General features: G+C 40.2%; 1 long non-coding RNA gene across 1 annotated transcript; it reads right to left on the bottom strand.

The window, feature by feature from the left end:
* Positions 1-882: 882 nt before the first annotated feature.
* On the bottom strand, positions 883-16,844 carry LOC131523904 (uncharacterized). Its single transcript, XR_009266875.1, has 6 exons — positions 16,607-16,844; positions 16,362-16,491; positions 2,132-2,205; positions 1,920-2,004; positions 1,373-1,484; positions 883-1,251 (listed from the first exon to the last, which is right to left on the bottom strand). It is a non-coding gene; the product is annotated as an uncharacterized LOC131523904 (long non-coding RNA).
* Between the last annotated feature and the right edge of the window lie 4,918 nt (positions 16,845-21,762).

Raw genomic sequence — 21,762 nt, 5'->3', positions numbered from 1 at the left:
TGTGATTGTAGTAGTCAATACATTTTGTGTTGATTTAAGTTCTTATATTTGTAACTCCACTAATGTGATCCACAGTTTTATCCTTAAAGCATTTTTTATTTTATTTTTATTACAAAAACCCAAAATTGTTATCTCTTGAATATTTTAATTATTTTATCATCCACAAGCAAAAGTGGCTTAAATCTCCTGTTTTCTTCTTTTTCTTGTTGAATTTAACTTCCTTGTTTCAACCCTCGCTTCTAAAAAAAATCGTCATGATGAATTATTCAAAGATATTTAACCTTGTCACTGTGCATTTTTTCTGTGTATATTATCTCATACTATGATGAACACATGAAATTTTTGTTTACCGTTTTATGCCATTTATGATTGTTCATTGTTAGATACAACCATCTTTCCCTGATCTTTTATGTAATAAGTTCGGCAATAATAAAAAAAGAGGGACAGGTGCACTAACACCTCATAGCATCACTAACTCAACAATCTAGTACGGTTTTCCTCAGCGTTTGAAATGTCAGCACAAAGGACATGTCGGGCAGCTGCTCGAAGATCTCACCTTTGGAGAAGACTGTTGATTTTATACTCTAAAAATGTAAGTATTTCTACTTAAAAGTTAAGATTACCCCAGAATGAATTGCATCATTTGCCCACCCCAACACTTACACGCAATAATAATGATAAGTGCTAACCAATAATTATTACTTTTTTTAACTTAAAATGACAAACAAGTAAAACAAGCAAAATGTAATTTTTGTCGTGACATGGCTATAAATGAATATACACTAGTTGAACAAATGCAGTCGATGTGAATACATCAATTTTCAGTCAAGCAATTAATACATTAATTAATAAATATTTTATTTAATGACAACAATAAGAAACATGAATAAATAAGTATAAGAATGAATAAAAGGAAGTATCACAATAAATACATACAATATACAAGTCAACAACAGATGAAACAAAGCTTCATTCAAACTTATTGTTCTAACAATCATGTATTTACAGACGGTGAAGCCACATCCTACTGCCATCTCAACACAGATGTGTCAATTCTGCAGCTGCGCTGTGCTTCACAATCTTGCTCTTCTCAATGGGGACATCGTTGACCCAGAGGATGAGGAAGACCATGATGACACCCCTGAACCACACAACCTTGAGACAAGAGCAGGAGAACATGTGCAGGACAATCTGGCTGCCACTGTGTCTGCTCCAAACATTCATGTGCCTGCTCTCCATGAGCACGACTACCTGCAAAACATTTAAACAGAGTTAAACATTTACAATTCATGTTGTCAGCTTTCCATTTCTTGCCAAATTTTATTTCATGTTTACAATTACATGCATTTTTTTTTAGTTGTAGCTTTATTACTTCTGTAGTGGGCTAAACCACTGAACTGGTGAGCAGAAGGTTGCTGGTTCGTCACTGGTGTGTCCTTCAGCAAGGCTCTTTTCTCCAGGTTGATCCAGGGGATTGCAGGTCCCTGTAATAACAGCACTGGAAATCACTTTCGATAAAAGCTTCATGACTATTTTTTATAATGCTTGTGAAGCTTCTGAAAGTCAGCCTTCATTGTATGAACAGAAACCAGCAGAATAAACTTGACCAATGTCACATCCTCGATGTCTTTTGGTCTTTCTCTAGATGCTCTCGCTAGCTCTGAGCTCACTGATGCTGAAGAGACCACAGCAGCATCTGGTTCAGATGAGGCAGTAAGGGCAGATAGAGTGATGGAGCGTCTCATTCATGGCACTGGATCATTTCCAGGATGCTGCTGTGGACTCTCCATCCTCAGCGCTCACAGCAGCCTGCAGACATTTCAGATCATACAAAAACGCCCAAACATAATACACAAGCAGTCATTTTAACAGCACAATGTCATCTGATCTCTGTATTAGAAGTAATAAAATGATCTTACTTTATCCTTTTGTTTCAGGTTTTCCCTTTTTTCCACAAATGTCGCTGTCACCTTGCCTTGCAGGTCCTGCTCCACCACAGAAGATCTGCAGCAAAGGCACAGGAATCAAGAATAAGAAAAGTGCTGTAATAGTTGTTTGAAATTACAATAATTAAAATAAACTACAACTTAAGATTTAAAAGATGTTTAATTAATTTCAGTAGTGTACTCACTGAGAGGCTTTGATGGCAGCATTCCTCCATCAGTCACTCTTCACCAGATAAACACACGTGTGTCTCATCTGTCCCTGTAACATCCAGACAAGAGTCAGTCAGCTCTGTGATTTATCTGCTCAATACTGCATTTACATGTTGAGATAGTTGCTGATGTAACTCCCTTTTTATCCAACACAAATTAGGCCATAGTTCAATTAGGACATTTGAGTAGCTTTTATAAACGTGCCTTGAATAAAAACACTACTGATGGGCATCTTGAGACAAAACAATTATTTTAAGATCAGTCAGTTCAAGTTGCTTTCAGTTAAAAGAGCCCAGACATGCATTTTAGTCTGGGACTACTCTTGACTAGCCTTGTTGTGAAACCGGGGGATAGCGTCTTTACACCTTTTGAATTATATATTGCTTACACCTTAGTTTTAAAAGATGATTAACTCCATACCACTATATGAAAATAGAAAATAAAAAATATTCTCACCTTGGCCGTTTCTCAAACGGAAGGCTGCATCCTCCGGAGGTTGCATTTGTAGGCTGCATACGTCACAAAGAAGATCTTATTTTAGTATATTAATGGTTATAAATTTGACCATTATTCTTAGTTAAGTGTAAATTGTTGTAATATGCTTTTGACTCGCAAATGTAATGCTTAGTTAACTGAAATAAACCAGGCTTGATGACGTATGCAGCGTACAAATGCGACCTCCGGAGGATGCAACCTTCCGTTTGAGAAACGGCCCTTGTCTCTATACAAGCGGCCATCTTGCCAATAACATCTCGTTTTGACATCTCGCGTGGTTCTGTGTGATTTGGACAACTTCAAGTTACGCCTCCGTCCAGTTACGCCCCTCTCTTGCAGTCCGCAGACAGACGCTATTGGGTTCTAACGCTATAGCGTCACCAGCTCTATAGCGGTTTACCCGAGCATTGCAATTTTTTAGTTTTAACTAGAGTACAATCAAATGGGTTTCCCAACTCATTTTAGCGTGTGCGCGGCACATTATTTCTCTGCGCGGCTGCTGATGTGTGTAGTTAATGATTAGGCTACAATGGTTTGAGCGCATTTGACTAGAGACTATAGCGCAGTTAAAGAGCTGTTGTAGGCTATGTGATTGTCGGTGGCCGTCTTGAGGAGCGTGAAAGCTTCGGGAAAATGGCTCATAAAAAGGACGAGGACATGAATGCTTTTTACAAGTCGGAATCTAAAATGACGGTAATATGGTGCGAACATTTCACATGAAATCCTGTCAGTGAGGGGGGAGTTGTAGGGAAGTGTGCCGGGGGGCGCACAAGAAAAATACAACCGCACTGACGATCATTTTAATATGTAGGCCCAACTAATTTAATGGTTTTTTTTGTTTGTTTGTTTTTTTGGATTGTGTGCTATCAAAAAAAAAAAAAAAAAGTATCCTGTGGATAATCGACGGGAACAAGAAGAATCGGGAGGGGCACGTAGCGAGCCTGAGTTATGAGTAGGCTATATCAGCCCAGTCTGTTCTGTAACGTTAGGAATACGCAGAGTCTGGTTTTTTTGCACATTAATCTGACAACAAATGTGGCACACCCAGTTTTTCTGATGCACACCCAGAGTCTCTTTTCTGGCTACGCTACTGGAATAAAGCCATTCAATTTTGAGAAAAAAGTCGAGAATAAACACTCGTGTCATTCATTTCATCTCATTGGACAAAGACAAATAGCGTTTGCAGTGGCGTAGGTTGGAGAGTAATGCGCAGGGACGTAGCGTGTGACGCGATCGACTATAGGGTTCAAAACCGTCTATAGCCAAACTCACTTTTCTTCCTTTTCTCATCACATATCACAACGGAAAAGTGGAAACCTCGCTCCTTTGTCCTCCTCCCCCTACTTCATCAACTCTAACAGCTGACGACTTTGTGCACTGATTGTTTTAATTTTATTAATGAAGAATGTGGCAATTTTCCACACCACAATCTGTCAAGCACATCTTACCAGCAAACATACACTCGTTCACATCCTTCTCTTCACTCTCTGAGGCAGAAGTCTCCAAACTCATCCTTTCTAATCGTCCTACTATTTGTCCGCTTGATCCAATTCCATCTCATCTCCTTCGAGCCATTTCTCCTGCAGTTGTACCTGTACTCACTCACATCATTAACACATCCCTTCACACTGCTGTTTTTCACAATGGCTCGTATAACCCCACTACTTAAGAAACCCACCCTCGACCCATCTCTTTTAGAGAACTAAAGACCAGTTTCCCTTCTTCCTTTCATTGCAAAAACACTTTTTTTTTTGAACGAGCTGTGTTCAACAAAGTCAAACTCCTCGAAAGAAAACAGTCTGGTTTCAGAAATGGACATTCAACCGAGACTGCCTTGCTCTCAGTTGTTGAAGCCCTAAGACTGGCAAGAGCGGATTCCACATCTTCAATACTTATCTTGCTGGATTTGTCCGCTGCTTTTGACACGGTTAACCACCAGATCCTCCTGTCAACACTATTGGCAAAGGGCATCTCAGGAACCGCACTCCAGTGGTTTGAGTCTTATCTCTTAGATAGGTCCTTCAAGGTATCTTGGAGAGGTGAGGTGTCCAAGTCGCAACATCTAACTACTGGCGTGCCTCAGGGCTCAGTTCTTGGACCACTTCTCTTCTCTGTCTACATGGCATCACTGGGTTCTGTCATTCAGAAACATGGCTTTTCGTATCATTGCTATACTGATGACACTCAACTCTACCTCTCATTTCATCTTGTAGGAAATCCTGAGCCAATAAATATGCAATTTCCTGATCAATTCTCAATTGGAAACAGTAACAATGAACCAGGTAAACTAGAAATTGATTTTGACTATCTTATCGTACAAGGCCTGCAACGGAACTGGAGCCGGCAGGTCAAGAAACAAGAAAAGATGGAACGGCTTTCAGAAGATCGTCTTCAAGATGAAAGCAATTTTGCGCTTGCTGAGGAAACAGGAAGCAGTCAATAAGAAAATAATGAAATTACTGAAAGAAATTATTGAATTGCATGATCTTACTTTTGAATTACAAACATTGGCGAGTGAAATGGGAACATTGAAACTCTGGACTCCTGTTATGAAATTATAAATGTCAGATGCTGTAATAGGATGCATCTTATTTTGAGATTGCAGGTGTTAGTTGCTTTGTGGTTTTTAACTGCTATATAGGTGCTCTGCTTATTTTGTAAACATAGTGTTTTATCACACCTGTATAGGGGTGTTATTTTGCGGTTTAGACATGTATGCGTTCTGTTACGGGGCTGACGAGACGTGAGACGTGCGGATCCATCTGCAGACTTTTATTGATAAGAGACGTGGTCATAACAGGCAGGGTCGAACAATGGCAGACAGGTATATCATAGGCAATGCAAAGAGTAATCTAAAACGGGCGTGGGTCAGACGACAGCGAACAGTATCCAAAGGGGCTAGACAAGAGAGGTAATCCAAAACGTAAGCAATAGTCCAGGCAGGGGAAAACACAATCCGAAACAGGCAAGACAAGGCAAGACTGGGAAAACTAACAGGGGCTCTGTAGGGCAGCGATAAATGCATACAATACTCGGCAGTGAGGGAAATAAAGTCCAGGGTTTAAATAAGGCATGTAATCAGTGCGTAGGATCAGGTGTGCGTGTGATTAGTGCAATCAGCCGTGTGTGCAATCAGTGCAATGAATGATGGGAAATGGAGTCCAGTGTGATGGGTGTTGTGATAGTCAATGTGACACGTATATCTCGTATAACTCACTTACATTTTTGAAAGGTGTTATAATTATTTTTATAGTTTAAAGGTAGAAGTAGACATGCTTGCTATTTAGAAATGTTGCAATTCTTCTATTTGAACTTTTGACACTGCCTTATACAGCCTCTGTGACAAAGGTCGCACATCCTGTCTGCGCTGGAGGAGGCAGACAAAAGAAGGAAGAATGCGAAGAGGTTTTGATGAGATTAATGCAAATGATATGCAAGACTATATAAATGCTTGCAGAGATTTTATTAGTTGCCGACACTTCGTGGTGAAGACTTTTACTTGGTTACTTTTGATTTATTGCTTATGAGTTATTGTTTTAATAAAACACCGGGAGAAAGATCCTGAAACTTCTGACAACACCTGTCCAGACGAGAGGTAATAACAGATCTATTGATTATGAATTATTGGTGGATGGAAAGAATGTGAATTACCCTTTTACCGGTATACAAATATAACAATCCTGATGATCCGACAATAGATGCTCGCATCTCAGCTTGTCTAACAGACATTTCTTGCTGTATGAAAGACCATCACCTTCAATTTCACCATCCAGTTAGGCACATCAACCACGACTTCAAAAACAGCCAGAAACCTTGGCGTTATGACTGATGATCAGCTGACTTTCTCAGACCACATTGCTAAAACTGCCCAGTCCTGCAGATTTTCTTTATTCAACATCAAGAAGATCAGGCCCTTTCTTTCGGAACATGCTTCACAACTCCTTGTTCAAGCTCTTGTTCTGTCCAGGCTGGACTATTGCAATGCTCTCTTGGCAGGTCTTCCAGCCAGTTCTATCAAACCTTTACAATTAATCCAGAATACGGCAGCAAGATTGATTTTTAATGAGCCGAAAAGAATGCACATCACTCCTCAATTTGTTTATCAATTTGCACTGGCTGCCAAAAGCTGCTTGCATAAAATTCAAGGCATTAAAGAGGTCATATGATGCTTTTTTAAAGATCATTATCTTGTGTGTTTGGTATAACAGAATATGTTGACATGCTTTAATGTTCAAAAAACATATAATTTCTCAAATACTGTACATTATTGAAGTTCCTCTATGCCCCGCCTCTCTCAAACGCGTCGTTTTCTACAAAGCCCCTACTTCCGACAAGCAAACTCATTTTCGAGAGGTTTTCGGACGACCCACTGGAGATACTTCAATTGGTGAGCAGTTATATAATTTAAAACAAGGTCAGAAGTCTATTCAAGAGTATACTCTCCATTTTCGCACCTTAGCAGCTACTAGTGGTTGAAACGAGCACTCCCAACTGACTGCTTACCGTCAAGGATTAGAGCCATCGCTCCGGTTGCATCTCTCTGCCTATGACGACACTATGGGGCTAGAGCGTTTCCTTCAACTCTCCATCCTTGTTGCCAATCGGATTCAGGGCTGTATGGAGGAACATTTGTGCCAAAAGCCAGTTATTTTTCTCCGGCAGCCAGAATATCCCAGCTCTCCAGAACCAAACCCCGAACCCATGCAGATCGACAGTGCCCGTCTAACTTCGGCTGAACGTCGACGCCGGCTTACCCAGGGATTATGCTTATACTGTGGCAAGGACGGACATGTAATAAGGACATGTCCTCCACGACCTGTAGTGAGTGTGGTTTCTACCTCTTCAGTCAATATAAAACTTCTAACCACTACTGTTCAGATTACCACTCCTCGTCATTGTGTTTCAGTCTATGCCCTCCTCGACTCTGGGTCAGCCGGCAACTTCATCTCCGCCGACTTATGTAACCAACTCCAACTCAAGAAGACACTCCACAATGTCTCATACAAGATTCAATCAATAACAGGCAAGCCCCTGGTGAGAGGAAAAGTTCGACACTGTGTGGGTCCCATCGGGTTACAAGTCAGCTCCACAAAGAAGAGATCTGTTTGTTGGTTCTGGAGGAATCCACCGCTGGGATAGTGTTGGGGCGCCCATGGCTCGTTTCCCATAACCCATCTATATCACGGTCCACCGGAGACATCCTGAAGTGGGGTAACGACTGTTTCCCAGAATTCCCCAATCCAGTCAAGTCCGTTCCAGTGCTTCTAGTCAACTCCACATCCACTGAAAGTCCCCTTGAAAATCGCTCCATTGACATTCCCTCTGAATACTCCCACTTCAGTGACGTGTTCTGCCCAAAACGAGCCTCCAAATTACCACTTCATAGACCATGGGACTGTGCCATCGTCCTTCTCCCTGATGAACCAGTGCCCAAAGGTATGTAGCATTTGGACCAATCAGACACACAATTTTGCATTTGATTTAACAAATCAATTAGTTATTAGATTAACAAATGGTCACAGACCCCTCAGCCAATACACATACCCAGTGCCAGTAGGACTGTCAAGGACTTCAGCCCCCGGTCCCATGGCAACCCATCAGATAACACAATGCAAATGGCCGAGCAACACTCACTTCATATCCCCTTTAGGAAAAAGACATTATGCCATAAAATGGACTCTTCTCTAATTAATTCATATAAAAACCTTTCTTTTGAATGAGCACACATATCATTAGGTCATTGTGTATATTATTACTGTTCTTGTATATGTTTTTGTGTATTGCATACCGTTTTATGCATGCTTGTAATAGATCACTAGTTAATATCACTCTAACTGTAACATGTTTGGTCTCTATCAATTCGTCTTCGGATGATCTAAGTGAGAGTGAATATTACATGTTGATACCTATGCAACATATTAATGTCCTAATAATCTTTAATGGTTTGAATAACAACTATTAATCCAACCCCTTTGCAAATTAACATGCTCTCAGACAAAGAGTCATAAACCCCCCCCCAGTATTTCCAAACTCCCGCTTGGAAATTCAGCCTTTCTCATTGGTCAAGCCCATCCTGAGAGGCGTGACTTTTCTCACTTTAAACGGCTCACGCACAGTTCCTCCAGCGCTCTTCTGCAAAAACTCTACTGCCAAATCTCCGGATTGCTGCCCGTGTGGAGAGCCTGAGCCGGTACCGGCGTGCCCGGTGGGCTCCTACATATCTCAGTTTTGCGGTTCTGTTAGATCCTAGAAGGATGTGAGCTAGAACTCTTCTGAAACTTTAAGTTCTGCGCCAGGCCTTGCGGCCTTGACTTTCCATTCAACCAAAGCTCCGCGGACCTCAGAACCAGAATAACCTCTTTGGAATTCATCACTCTTCAACCCGGAAGAACGTGATCGCGAGTCCAAGACCTTGAAACCATCAAGACTTTTCATCCGAGACTGCATTCCAGACACACGTCAACAGCCGTGGAAGTGCAAGTATGGTACATCTAACTAAACTAAACAGAGATTTAGTATAAGTTATAGACCCCGTTATAAACGGCGCTGATGGTTTTACTCAGGTGGTTCACTGACTCTTTCCATAACTGCATTCTGTTTTCTCTAATGGTTTCATTCATCCACTTTAGCTCCCCTTTTGTATATACGCGTGAGTGTATGTATGTTTGTTTGTTTGTTTAGATTAGTTATGTGTGTTAGAGTTTAGTTAATAAAAGTTGTGTGCACAAATTACATGAGTTTCTGGTTCTGCCTTGCAAATTAATGTCCCTTTACGATTTTGACCCTCGCTACATGCTCTAATGCATTAATACTTAAGAAAGTGTTTTCTGTGGCCACAAAAATATCCTTTCTTAGAGCTGATATGAACTTACACTGAATGGTCGCTGGACGAACAGATCAGTTGATAGCAATTTAATTCTGCTACAGTTATTACTGTCAGCCGATATAAATACTTGTAATTAATTGTAATTATTTATATACAATTCCCTTTTAAGCTAATTTGTTACAGGTAAAATCTATTCACTTTCCATCCCCGAACAGAAGACCATGTAGAAGTACATTTCTGAGGCTCTACAGCAAGGATGCATCCAACCATCCACGTCCCCTGCTGCTTCCAGCTTTTTCTTCATGGCTAATAAGGACGGAGGCTTGAGGCCTTGTATTGACTCTCGATCACTCAACAAAATTACTGTCAAGTACAGATATCCCCTTCCTGTTGTCCCATCTGATCTGGAACAGCTTCGCGGAGCCAAGATCTTCAAGTTCAAATCGTACTTATCTGACCGCCATCAGTTCGTAGCAGTGAATGAAGAGGTATCATATCAATCACAAGTGCAAAAAATATGATGTGGCACATTTTCAAAACAAGTATTTCAAACTGGCAGCCTTCTCTTGTGTGCCTAATAAAACTAAGAGGGTGCTTATCTTAGTTGATAGGAAGTTACATTTAACTATTGAACATACCGGGAATGATGATGAAGGTAGATTTGTTTTTATACGCTGTAAAATACATAATGACAGGTTAGCACTGGTCTCCATTTACTGCCCGAATGAGGCAGACAGTGCATTTTTCATGAATATTTCCAATACATTATTTGAGCAGATTGATTGTCCTTTAGTGATGGGTGGTGATTTTAATGCTGTTTTAAATCCTGCACTGGATAAATCTCACCCTGATACTACAGCTAACCCATCCTCTAAGTTATTGAATAAATGTATCACTGAACTTAATGTAATCGATCTTTGGAGAATCCAGAATACTACATCTAAAGACTTCTTTTTTTTTTCTAAAAAGGGTGGAACGTCTGTTGGAAGGACCTTTCAAATTTTGTAACAACACACACTTATGGCACTACTTAAATTTTTTATGTTGAAATTGGCCATTTGTCCAGCCCTCTTGGTCTACATTGGGCAGAAACATATGCGGTGACTTATATGATAACCAGGGACTGTGCTCAATTCAAGAACTAAGTTTTGTTTACCAGCATCATATTTTGTCTTTTTTCAGTTACGTTCTGCTCTCAAGGCCTATGGAGTTCCCTGGGCATCCCCTATTTCCTTTCATCCTAAATGGGATTGGATCGCACCACCCTCTGGTCGGCCATCTGTTTCTTTAATATATAGTAAACTTAATGATCACACTGCAAAGTCTCTTTCTATTAAATCTATCTGGAATCGTGAATTAACAGATTTTGATTTATCAGTCGACTGGGAGAGGGTGTGGTCTAATCTAATCTTAATTTCTAAAAACTTGGCTCATCGTCTTATCCATTTCAAAGTCATCCATTGAGCATACATAACTCCTTACAAGAGGTTTAAAATGAAACTGCAATCGACCTATAAATGTCATATCTGTAACACTGTATCAGAGGGTACTTTTCTCCACATATTTTGGGAATGTCCACCTCTCTGTCTGTGGATTTATGTGGATTCTGTTTTGTCCTTTTTGTTGCAAATTGTTATGGTGTGTCTGTTGGCTCCTCCCTCCCTGTTATTTGTTTGTGTGGATGTTGTTTTGTTGTTTAAAAAAAAAAAAAGAAAGAAAGTTGATCACAAAAAAACAAAAAAAGTTTCCAGTTTGCAAGGAATCTGGAGTCTCTGACTCTGGACTAGAGGAACTCTTTGCTGATGAAGACCAAGTGCTGAAGAGGAGCCTTGTTCTACAGCAAAATACTGCATCGACCCTCCATTAAAAGATCAAGAGTGAAGTCTCACCCTCCTGTCCTTCCCTCAGAAGAGCCTGCCTTCTGCTACTGGGGTAAGAACAACACTCTTCCTCTTCCTCTTCTCTCACAGCCGTCCAGCACCTAACTCTGCCTCCTCAGCACTGTCTGAAAGAGTCTTCTCCACAATCAGAGATCACAGAGATATCCTGAGAAAGCTCATTTTCTTAAACAAAAACTGTTTGTTTTTTGGGGTGAGCCAAATAATACAGGAGAGATGCTAGAAATCTCTATATTGTTCAATTCGCATATCTTTACTCTTTATGAATGTTGTTGTTTCCTTTATTTATTTTATCTTATGAGAAGCTCAAGAACTATGGTTCTTTGGAAATTGCAATATTGTTTAGGTTTATCTTCTGATAGTGAAGCAGTATTAAAGCACATCACCACCAGACATTTGTAGCAGGTGCCTCATATAGGACACTCAGGAAACAATTGAACTTTATTTCTGCAAAAAAGTAATAATGAAGTTTTTACTGAATTGTTTCATATCTTTTTATCATGTCTTTATTTTTTGCACCAAATTATGGGGAGTTGTATCAAATAAGATAATTATTGATAATTTTCACTTCATTATTTAACTATACCCATCCTTAATGAGACACAATCTTTTTCAATTGATTATATTGTGTAGTCTATGAATTGATGTGGTCAGTTTTCTGTGCTCATTACTTGGTAACACTTTGCATGGTTAAAAAACAGGTGTAATGTTCAAAATGTTTTAGCTTATTATGTGTAGAAAGTAGCACTGAATAAATATTGATTGATTCATGAATGAATGCATTGTGTTTTTATATATTTTCTATTAGAATTTAATGTTATTGCATTGCATGTATGTAATGAATATATTTACTATAAATCCTCTATAATTAGATTACTATTAGATTTTATAAGGTTTCTTTTTTTCACCAGAGAAGGTTTATGATTTTATTAGTTCTATATGAATTTCAAGGTAATGGTTGGAGCACATCCTCAGGACCCAGACTAAAGGTTTGGGTCATTGTGACCTGGAGAGAATTTTCTTTCTCCCGAAAATGTTACTTAATGTTATTGCATTTGACTAAGATTTACTGACTTTGTTCACACAGGGCATAATTACTTCCTCCTCAAAAATGTTTAATTTTCGTTAAACATTTATATTATTCAACCTTGTTACACTTGTGGTGTTTCTGGTCTAAAATAATCGGCCTTCAAAATAGCTTATAAATCTCTTGTTATGCAATATTATCACCTAATATAGGGGGCAGTCGGGGCCTAATGGATAGAGATACTTGTAACCCAAAGGTCGCGGGTTCGAGTCTCCGGTCCGGCAGGGATTTTAGGTAGGGGGAGTGAATGTCCAGCGCTCTCTCCACCCTCAATACCACGACTGAGGTGAGACCCTTGAGCAAGGCACTGAACCCCCAACTGCTCCCCGGGCTCTGCAGCATAAATGGCTGCCCACTTCTCCGGCTGTGTGTTCACGGTGTGTGTGTGTGTACAGGTTTATATATCCTGGTGGGAACTTAAACCTGAATACACACAGACTCATGGGGACCTGTGTCATGGTGTGTACCTAAATTGAGGTCCCCATGGGTACAAAAGCTTATAAATCATACAGAATGAGGGTTTTTTTTGAGAAAGTAAAAATGCAAAAAGTTTCCTGTAAGGGTTGGTGTAGGGCAATAGAAAATACGGTTTGTACAGTATAAAAACTATGGAGAGTCCCTACAAGGATAGCTGACCAGACTGTGTGTGTGTGTGTGTGTGTTCACTACTCACTGCTGTGTGTGTGCACTTGGATGCACAAATTCTGAGCCATACTTGGCCACACATCACGTCCTTTCCTTTCCTTTTCCTTTATTGGTATCAATCTTTTTGTAAGATTGTTTTCTTTCAATTAGGACTGTTTTTTTTTTGGTTTTTTTTTTAGACTGATTTTTTGTAGGCCTCATTAATCTGAGCTTATGTACCTCCGTTTTTGAGTGAAAAAAGCATTATTTGTAGATAATTTTGTCAATAAAAAAAAAAGAACACTTGTGTCGTTCCCGGTCAAAAATGACCGGCCTACAAACAATAGCTTATAAATCTGTTGTTGTGCAATATTATCACCAAAAATGGGATTCAATCTTTTTGTCAACTAGTTTTCTTTCAGTTAGGACTGGTTTTGTATTTAATTTTAATACTGACTGATTGTAGGCCTTATTGATCTAAACTTTATTGATCAACAATGACCGTCCAATGAAAATTAATGGGAGCAATTGGAAATCTGAGAAATATTTAGTGTTCAGAAGCACATTGATCATGTTAATGTTCACATATGTATTTGTGCCTCCAAATACACTGCTCAAACAATTAAGGAAACACTTAAATCACGCATTGGATCTCAATGAATGAAATATTCAATTTAAAAATCTTTATTTATTTACAGTCTACATGTGACCCTGGACCACAAAACCAGTCTTAACCCTAATAACGTCTGATTCTGACAGTTTGGTCTGAAACATGCACACCTATAGCCTGCTGGAGGTCATTCTGTAGGGCTCTGGCAAACAGTGCTCCTCCTATTCCTCCTTGTACGAAATAGCAGAAACTGGTCCTGCTGCTGGGTTATTGCCCTTCTACATCCCTAACCAGCTCTCCTCGTGTAACGGCCTGTCTCCTGGCATCTCCTGCATGCTCTTGAAACTGTGCTGGGAGACACAACAAACTTCCTTGTGATGGCACGTATTGGATGTGCCATCCTGGAGGAGCTGGATTATGTGAGGATAAATCTGTCCTCAGATACCAACAAGAACTCAGCATCCACTCTCTTCTCTCTTGCGGGATACTCTTCTTTGGTGTTTGTTTGTTTACACTGGTTTTTGAAACAGTGCCACCACTCTTGCCTTTTTGTGCAATAGCAGCTGCCCCGGGCACGTGATCTTAGCTCAAATCTGATTGTGTGGTCCGTTTCGTCGCAGAGCGACGGGGGAAAAAATCGACACACGGGACGAAAAAAAAAACTTAGCTTTTTCGCTCCGCGAATGATCGCGGCTAATGTAAATAGTCCCATAGGGATCTATTGGTTTGATTTAAAAGTGTCATTGCGCCGAACATTCACGCCAAATTTCGCATTCAGTGTGAAAAGGCCTTGAGGGTTAAAAATAAACGTGGACGTGGTATTTTGGTCGTTAGGACATACTTGGTACATTGCTGCTACCAATATGATCCGTACTATCACGTCTTCACAACGTGCCAGTTTAGTCGTTAGGACATTCTCACCACGTTCAAGCGCTGTACGACTGTAACGTCGCCACAACGAATATGGGAATCAGAAAGAACGTTACTGGAACGTTATTTGGTATGTCGCTGCGACCAATATGGTCCGGTCCAGTTATGTCGTCACAACGTATAAAGGCTGTTTCACACTGAGCGTGATGCGAAATAGCGAGGCGAATTGCCGATGAACAGTGCTTTCACACCGAGCACGAAATGATTGATGGCCTTCTGCTAATTTACGCCTGTATGCTAGGTGGCATCAACCAGCAATGCATTTTTTCCTCATTTATCTCATATATGGATTTTACATTGTTCGCTGCTCAATATACGGCATTAAATTAAGATATAAAAATAACTTTTTATTCTTCATCAGAAACACAAACTATCCATAATGCTTACAAGAATACATCTGAAAATATAATTAGAGGAACAAATAGCATCAATTTACATTTCAAACCGTATGTAATTATTAATGTTTTTGCTCAAACTTCACTTTTAACCATCATTGAGTGCTTGTAATAACGTCCGATTGTGATCTGGAATGGATTTTGATTATATAATAGGTAGACATGCACAGTTTGTATGTTTTATAAAAGACTGAATGCTACCTGCTTGTCATAAATATCCTTTATTGTTATAAAAAATACCGTGAGCTGCATAAAAACATACAGAAAATATATCTTCAATCACATGCCTATTTGCTTTCATATTTCATGTGTCGAAAATTTTTTCTCTATTTATTTTTTTTACATACAGAAGGGCAAGAGATGATTGACAGATCTTGAGTGAACGCTCTTTGATTTACATCACTCGTGCACGTGGAATAAAACGGACGGTGCTCTCTAGAACACATAATTCAGTGGAGAATTAATAGAAATGTTATTCTGTATAAAGAACGTACGTGAGAATAAATCTGTTCTCAAATGCCAACGATAACAAGAACTCAGCATCCACTTACTTCTCTCTTCCGGGATACTCTTGGTTGGTGTTTATTTACACTGGTTTTCGAAACGGCGCCACCACTCTCACCATTTTGTGCAACAGCAGCTGCTCCGGGCACTTGATCTATGCTCATATCTGATTGGACGCGAGCGACAGTGATGTGAATAGCCCATTAGGGATCTATTGTTTTGGTTTAAAAGAGGCATTGCGCCGAACATTCGTGCCAAATAACACGAACATATCCCAAATAGCAAGCAGACCTTGAGTCAACGTCGATTTTTGGTTGTAACGGTCAGTATCGGTCATCAATCAAATTTCAATGTTGAATAAACGTTCGTTATTTGGTCGGTACATCAGAACGTTATTACGCCGAAAATAAAAAATCGATTCAATGTCAATCACGTTGTCTTATCAACCGACACAGCCGATGCATCTGATCGAAATCATAACGTCTGACACAGGTTGAAACTTGGTTAGAGGAACCGGTGATCTGCTGATGCACTCTCACAGAGTGAAACAGGCCTGTAACTGTACCTGGGTAACTAAAATGTATTTTTATTCATTATTTTATATAGTAGTTTGTCCGTCTGTCACTAAATATTAGTGGAAGATGAAAGTTTTAAAAACAATGACTGACATTTTAACTCAAGCTTTAGCGAATGTTTAAATGCAATGAAAGGTTGCCTATCATATTTCAAAATGTTGCACTCGATTTAGTTATAGTTTGGGAAAAGTTCACCTAGTAAATGCATTCAACTTTGTCACAACAACACATTATCGAATGCCAATAAGAAACATTACTTACTCGGTATAAAATATCTCCTCCTCTGCCGGCTCCGGCTGCGCCCGCGTTCTGTTTGTGAGGTAAGCAAAGCTTTTTCCTCTCAGTGCGTCTTCTGGGAGTAAATACAAGGCTTTTTCCTCTCAGCGCGTTTCTGAGGTAAATACAAGGCTTATTCCTCACAATGAGACCAGACGGAAAAACTGGACATGTCCTTGGTTTCATACGGATTACTTTATCACAGAATATTTGTTTTCGGTAAGACTTACTTCATTTAATAGTAGACATGTCAAGCTTTCTATAGATATATTTCTCATGTCTCTGTGTGAAGTATTTGCTGAGTTACAAGCAGTTTCAAAAAGCAGTTCGCGAGACGGAGAAGACAGAAAGCGCACCCTGTTTGTTTTCTTCATTCTTCAAAAAAAAAAGTTTAGTTGTTATTATGAGTGTATATGAATAAAAGTAGACCCCTTACAGATTCGAATGGTGTATTGCTCTTATCTGTACGATCAAAAATGGCAGAGTAATTCAGGCTCATTTCGGCCTTATCGGGAAAATCTGCCTCAAAATGCGTATACGCCTTTACCCTCTGGGGTCTGAGGTTGTTTTGGGGGCCTGTAGAAGTTTTGACATGCCCTGACATTTGTGCTTTTTTCAGTTGCTTATAAACATATAAATGGCTAAAGTCTAATAACACTGTAATCAGCACAAACTGGGCTACAATTATATGTTAGCAGCATTTATGTACATGATTGTGTTTTTGAGAAAGCAACGTTTATGCGTGGTTTAAGTCACTGAAATAAGGCCATAAAAAACTTTTGAGAACTGGATCTTGTAGTCTAGAGTTTTTGCTTCAAAATAATATGAAAAACATCTTGTTTGCTTGCTCACAGAAAACAATGTATTGATTTAATTTTTCTAAGTCACTTTTTGATTAAAAAGTGTCTATGCGAGAGGGCGTGAACTATCCTGGATAATGCTGTGAATCACACCTGAGAAGACAAAGGCCCGCATAATGAGCTCCATAATGAGCCATTTAGTCAGGCATGTGACTGAGTGGGAAGAGTTACAAGAAAGAATGTGAGGACAAAATAAATTTATATATTTTTTGATTGTAGTTTATTAAGAATATATTTAGCTATCACAGCTCATAACTTGAGATTCACTTGCGAGTGCAGTTAAACAGTTTATTGGGAACAATCAAAGCTGACTTTTTAGCATCATTACTCCAAGGCAAGTCAAGTCACCTTTATTTATATAGCGCTTTTAACAATATAGATTGTGTCAAAGCACTTAACAGTATCAAATTAGAGGATAGAGTGTCAGTAATGTATAATGATAAGATTAAACACTCAATTTTCAATTTTCAGTTAAAGGCATTTCGTTATTGAATTCAGAGATGTCATTGTCTAGCTCAGTTTAGTTTAAATAATATATGTGCAATCAAATTGGCGATAATCGCTAGAAATTAAGTGTCCCCAACTGAGCAAGCCAGAGGCGACAGTCACATGATCCTTCAGAAATCATTGTAATATTCTGATTTGCTGCTCAAAAAACATTTATTATTATTATTATTATTATTATTACTATTACTATGTTGAAAAGAGCTGTTTTTTTGTTTTTGTTTTTTTTGATGAATACAAAGTTCAGAAGAACAGCATCATTTGTAACATGATAAATGTCTTTATCATCACTTGTGTGCTAAATAAAAGTTTTAATTTCTATATATACTGACTTCAAGCTTTTGAATAGTAAAAATATTTCACAATATTGCTGCTTTAGCAAATACAACTTTATGTATTTTGGATCAAATAAATGCAAGCTTGGTGAGCAGAAGATAATTCTTTACAAAAACGTTAAAAATCATACTGTTCAAAAACGTTTGACTGGTAGTGTGTCATGTTGAAATATATAAATGAACATCACATACCTGCCATTTGCATATGTATATTGTTTATTGTTTATTTGTAAAAAAAAAAAAAAAAAAACATTTTGAAATTCTGGGAATATTTTTCTGAAATATTTATCTCAGCAGATCTTCTTCCAGAAACAAAAAGTAGCCAGGATGAACTTGTTTAAGCGGAGGCGATGTGGGCATTTACATTCGCGCGCCCCTCATGTGGATGTTTAAATTTGAAAAGCGTGCTCGGCACGTGGGCGTTAGATATAATGAGTTGAGACAGGAAAACCTGACATTGCGATGGTTTCATACGGATTACTTTAACAGAGAATATTTGTTTTGGATGTGAATTACTTCATTTAAAAGTAGACATTTCAAGCGTTCTATACATATATTTCTCATGTATTTGAGGCGAGTATTTGCTGAGATTCATGTTGTTTTATTTACCTGCCTGTGAAGAGAGGTGACAGAGACAGACCCAGCAGAGAACGCACCCTGTTTATTTTCTTTATTTTTTAAAAGCACATTGTTTTGTTGTTATTATGACTATACACAAATAAAAGTAGACCCTTTGCAGTTTCAAACGATACCTTATTCTTATCTGTACGATCAAAACACATGGAGTATTTTTAGTTCTTTTCATGGTCATAAAGAAAATATGAGACTGCCCACACTGGTGTGGGCTTCGACCCCAGGGGATTAAGGTGTATGGCGGCATGTAACCCACCCTCTTGGTCTTCCTTTGTTATGTGGGCAGAATACGCTCACAACACCCTTCGCTCATCTGCAACAGGCATGTCCTTTTTCAAATGCCAGTTCAGATATATTCCTCTACTATTCCTGGAGCAAGAAGTGGAGGTTGCAGTTCCCTCTGCTCTACAGTTTGTCAAGCTCGTTGTTAAAAGCTGTTTTGTCTTCTTCTTTTCTTGTGACCGGTAAACCTCCCCCTCCTCATATCATCGGTTGCCAGCCAGATTACACAGTCCACCGAATACTGAATGTCCGTCAAGTATGTGGGTCCTGGCAGTATCTTGTGGACTGGGAAGACTATGGCCCTGAGGAGCACTCCTGGGTTCCTGCCAAGGACATTTTGGACCCCAAACTGATTCAAGAATTTCACACTCTCAAGCCCAATCGTCCTGGAAGGAACATCAGGAGCGGTTCCTAGAGGAGGAGGTCCTGTCAGAGTTTTTGCTTTGTAATGTGTTTTTTGGCCACTAGAGGTCCCCACAGGACTCTTGTGTCTAACTTTTGCCTCCAGTAATCAGTGCTTTTGTTTTCACATGCGCCCCTGAACGGCTAGGAAGTATCCCTTCCCGAAGCTTCAGGTTCCCCGCCCTCATGTAGTGCTGGAACCAGGGCCTCAGAAGCCATCCTGATCTGCGTGCAGAGAGGAAGAGGAGAGGGCTTGTTCTCGCAAATGCCGGAACCCCCTCAAAGAGAGCTCACATTCATTCCCCACCCCTTTGAACGCCTCTGAGTGGTGGAGGTTTTATAGAACTTCATGCCGCCTGGCTGCTGGCTTGGAAAGCCATTCCCGCCGTGTCAGATTGGGTTCTAAGAACCATAGAACAAGGCTAATCCCTCCAGTTCACTTGCAGGCCACCTGTATTCAGAGGTGCAGACTTTGGTGCAGGACAACGAATCACATCTTCTCCGAGCCGAAGTGCACACACTGCTTGCAAAGGGTGCTGTGGAAACGGAGCCCTTAGCGAACAGTGAGTCAGGCTCTTACAGCCGATACTTCTTCATTCCCAAGAAAGACGGCGGGCTCAGACCAATTCTCGATCTCAGATGTCTGAATCGTGAGACAGCCGTTCAGAATGTTAACCTTGAAACAGATCTCGCCCAAATATGGCCCGAGGACTGGTTTCTGTCTGTGGATCTGAAACATTCATATCCAAATTGCGCCCTGTCACAGACCGTTCTTGAGATTTGCTTTTGAGGGAGTGATGGGAATCCGCATTCTGAACTACCTCGACGACTGGCTAATGCTAGCTGACTCAGAATGGCAATTGATCGCTCACAGGTCATTGTTGCTCAACCACCTAGAGCGTCTGGGGTTGAAAATCAACCCAGCCAAGAGTTTTCTGATTCCCAGACAAAGAGCGTCCTTTCTGGGAACAGTCATAGACTCTGTTCAAATGCGAGCTTGGATTACACCGGAATGCTGACTATCCAGCAAGCGTCGGCGTCTTTCAAGCGGGGGGTTCGCGTCCCCTCAAAGCATTTCAGAGGATGCTCAGCCTCATGGCTGCCGCCTTCTCAGTTATTCCCCTGGGCCTGCTACACATGCAGCACCTTCAATATTGGCTAAAAGCCCACGTTCCATTCCATGCCTGGTGCCTGGGCCGCGCTTATGTCAAGGTAACAAGGTTGCGTCAGGCCGCAAACGCAAGCCTGTGCGAAAAGTTTTCGCATTTCGCTGCGTTCCACTTGGTGAACTCTGGCCTGCGAATTCACATCACATGATACCGTGTGACCAACGGCAGATCGATGCGTCACAGCATGATCTTCTGTCTGAATTCAAAGAAAACTGCAGCGCTGCAGGACAGTGGAGTAGATTGTATGTTTTTACATTTTAGATGTATTATTATATGTTACTTGTTGAATTTAAGTTTTTAAAAAGACGCTGCACAGCGTGACGTCATATCACAACCGTTGCAGCATGCGAAACAATTTCGCATGCTCAAAGACTAGTGTGACCGCGGCTTTATGCTTCAGCGGGCATGCAATGCCCTATAGGTGTGAGGGCCCATTCCGCCTGGTCCAGTGGAATCTCTATTGGTGAGATTTGTGCAGCCGCCGGCTGGTCGTCACAGTCTACCTTTATTAGATTCTACAGTTTGGACGTTCCTGCCTTACAGGCGCGGGTGTTATCCGCATAATGTTTACTTTTTCCCCCCTTCGGGAAAGGTTATGTCAAGCAGACCTCAGGTCATTCTTGGGTCTCTTTGTAGCTCAGGCTTATGGGGCCCTCGCTGAGTGTGCCTAGGCTGAGCTCGCGTAGCAGGCTTAGTTCTGCATCTGCTTATAGCATGGCGTTACTGGATGCGTTCCCCATACAGTCGTCAATGATGACGCAACAGGACTTACCTTTTGATAGGGAACACTCCAGTTACTCACGTAACCTTGGTTCCCTGAGATAAGGGAACGAGCATTGCGTAACTGGCTGTGCTATAGCTGCACGCAAATCGATGGCTGTCGCTTTTTTTCTCCTATTGGATTTTTGTATCTTTTTGGACTAGATATTTTCAGTTTTGGAAAATTATATGGGTACACTTTGTCCCTTTTTTTAAAATAAACTCTTCTGACTGATTCTAAGAACTGCTGGGTTCAACATCCTTCTGTGGCTCACTGGTGGAAATTAAGTCTCTTGTGCCAGAGACCCAAGTTCAAATCCCAGCTCTGACAATATGCATTTTAAAATCTTGCTAATTACCTATAAATCCCTGAATGGTTTAGCACCTCAGTATTTGAGCAAGCTCTTATTGCATTATAGACCTCCACGTCTGCTACGATCTC

The sequence above is a fragment of the Onychostoma macrolepis genome, chromosome 18 (genome assembly GCF_012432095.1).
Source record: "Onychostoma macrolepis isolate SWU-2019 chromosome 18, ASM1243209v1, whole genome shotgun sequence".
Taxonomy (NCBI): domain Eukaryota; kingdom Metazoa; phylum Chordata; class Actinopteri; order Cypriniformes; family Cyprinidae; genus Onychostoma; species Onychostoma macrolepis.
Note: the sequence above shows the minus strand (reverse complement) of the source record. Positions and strands in the feature narration are given on the sequence as shown.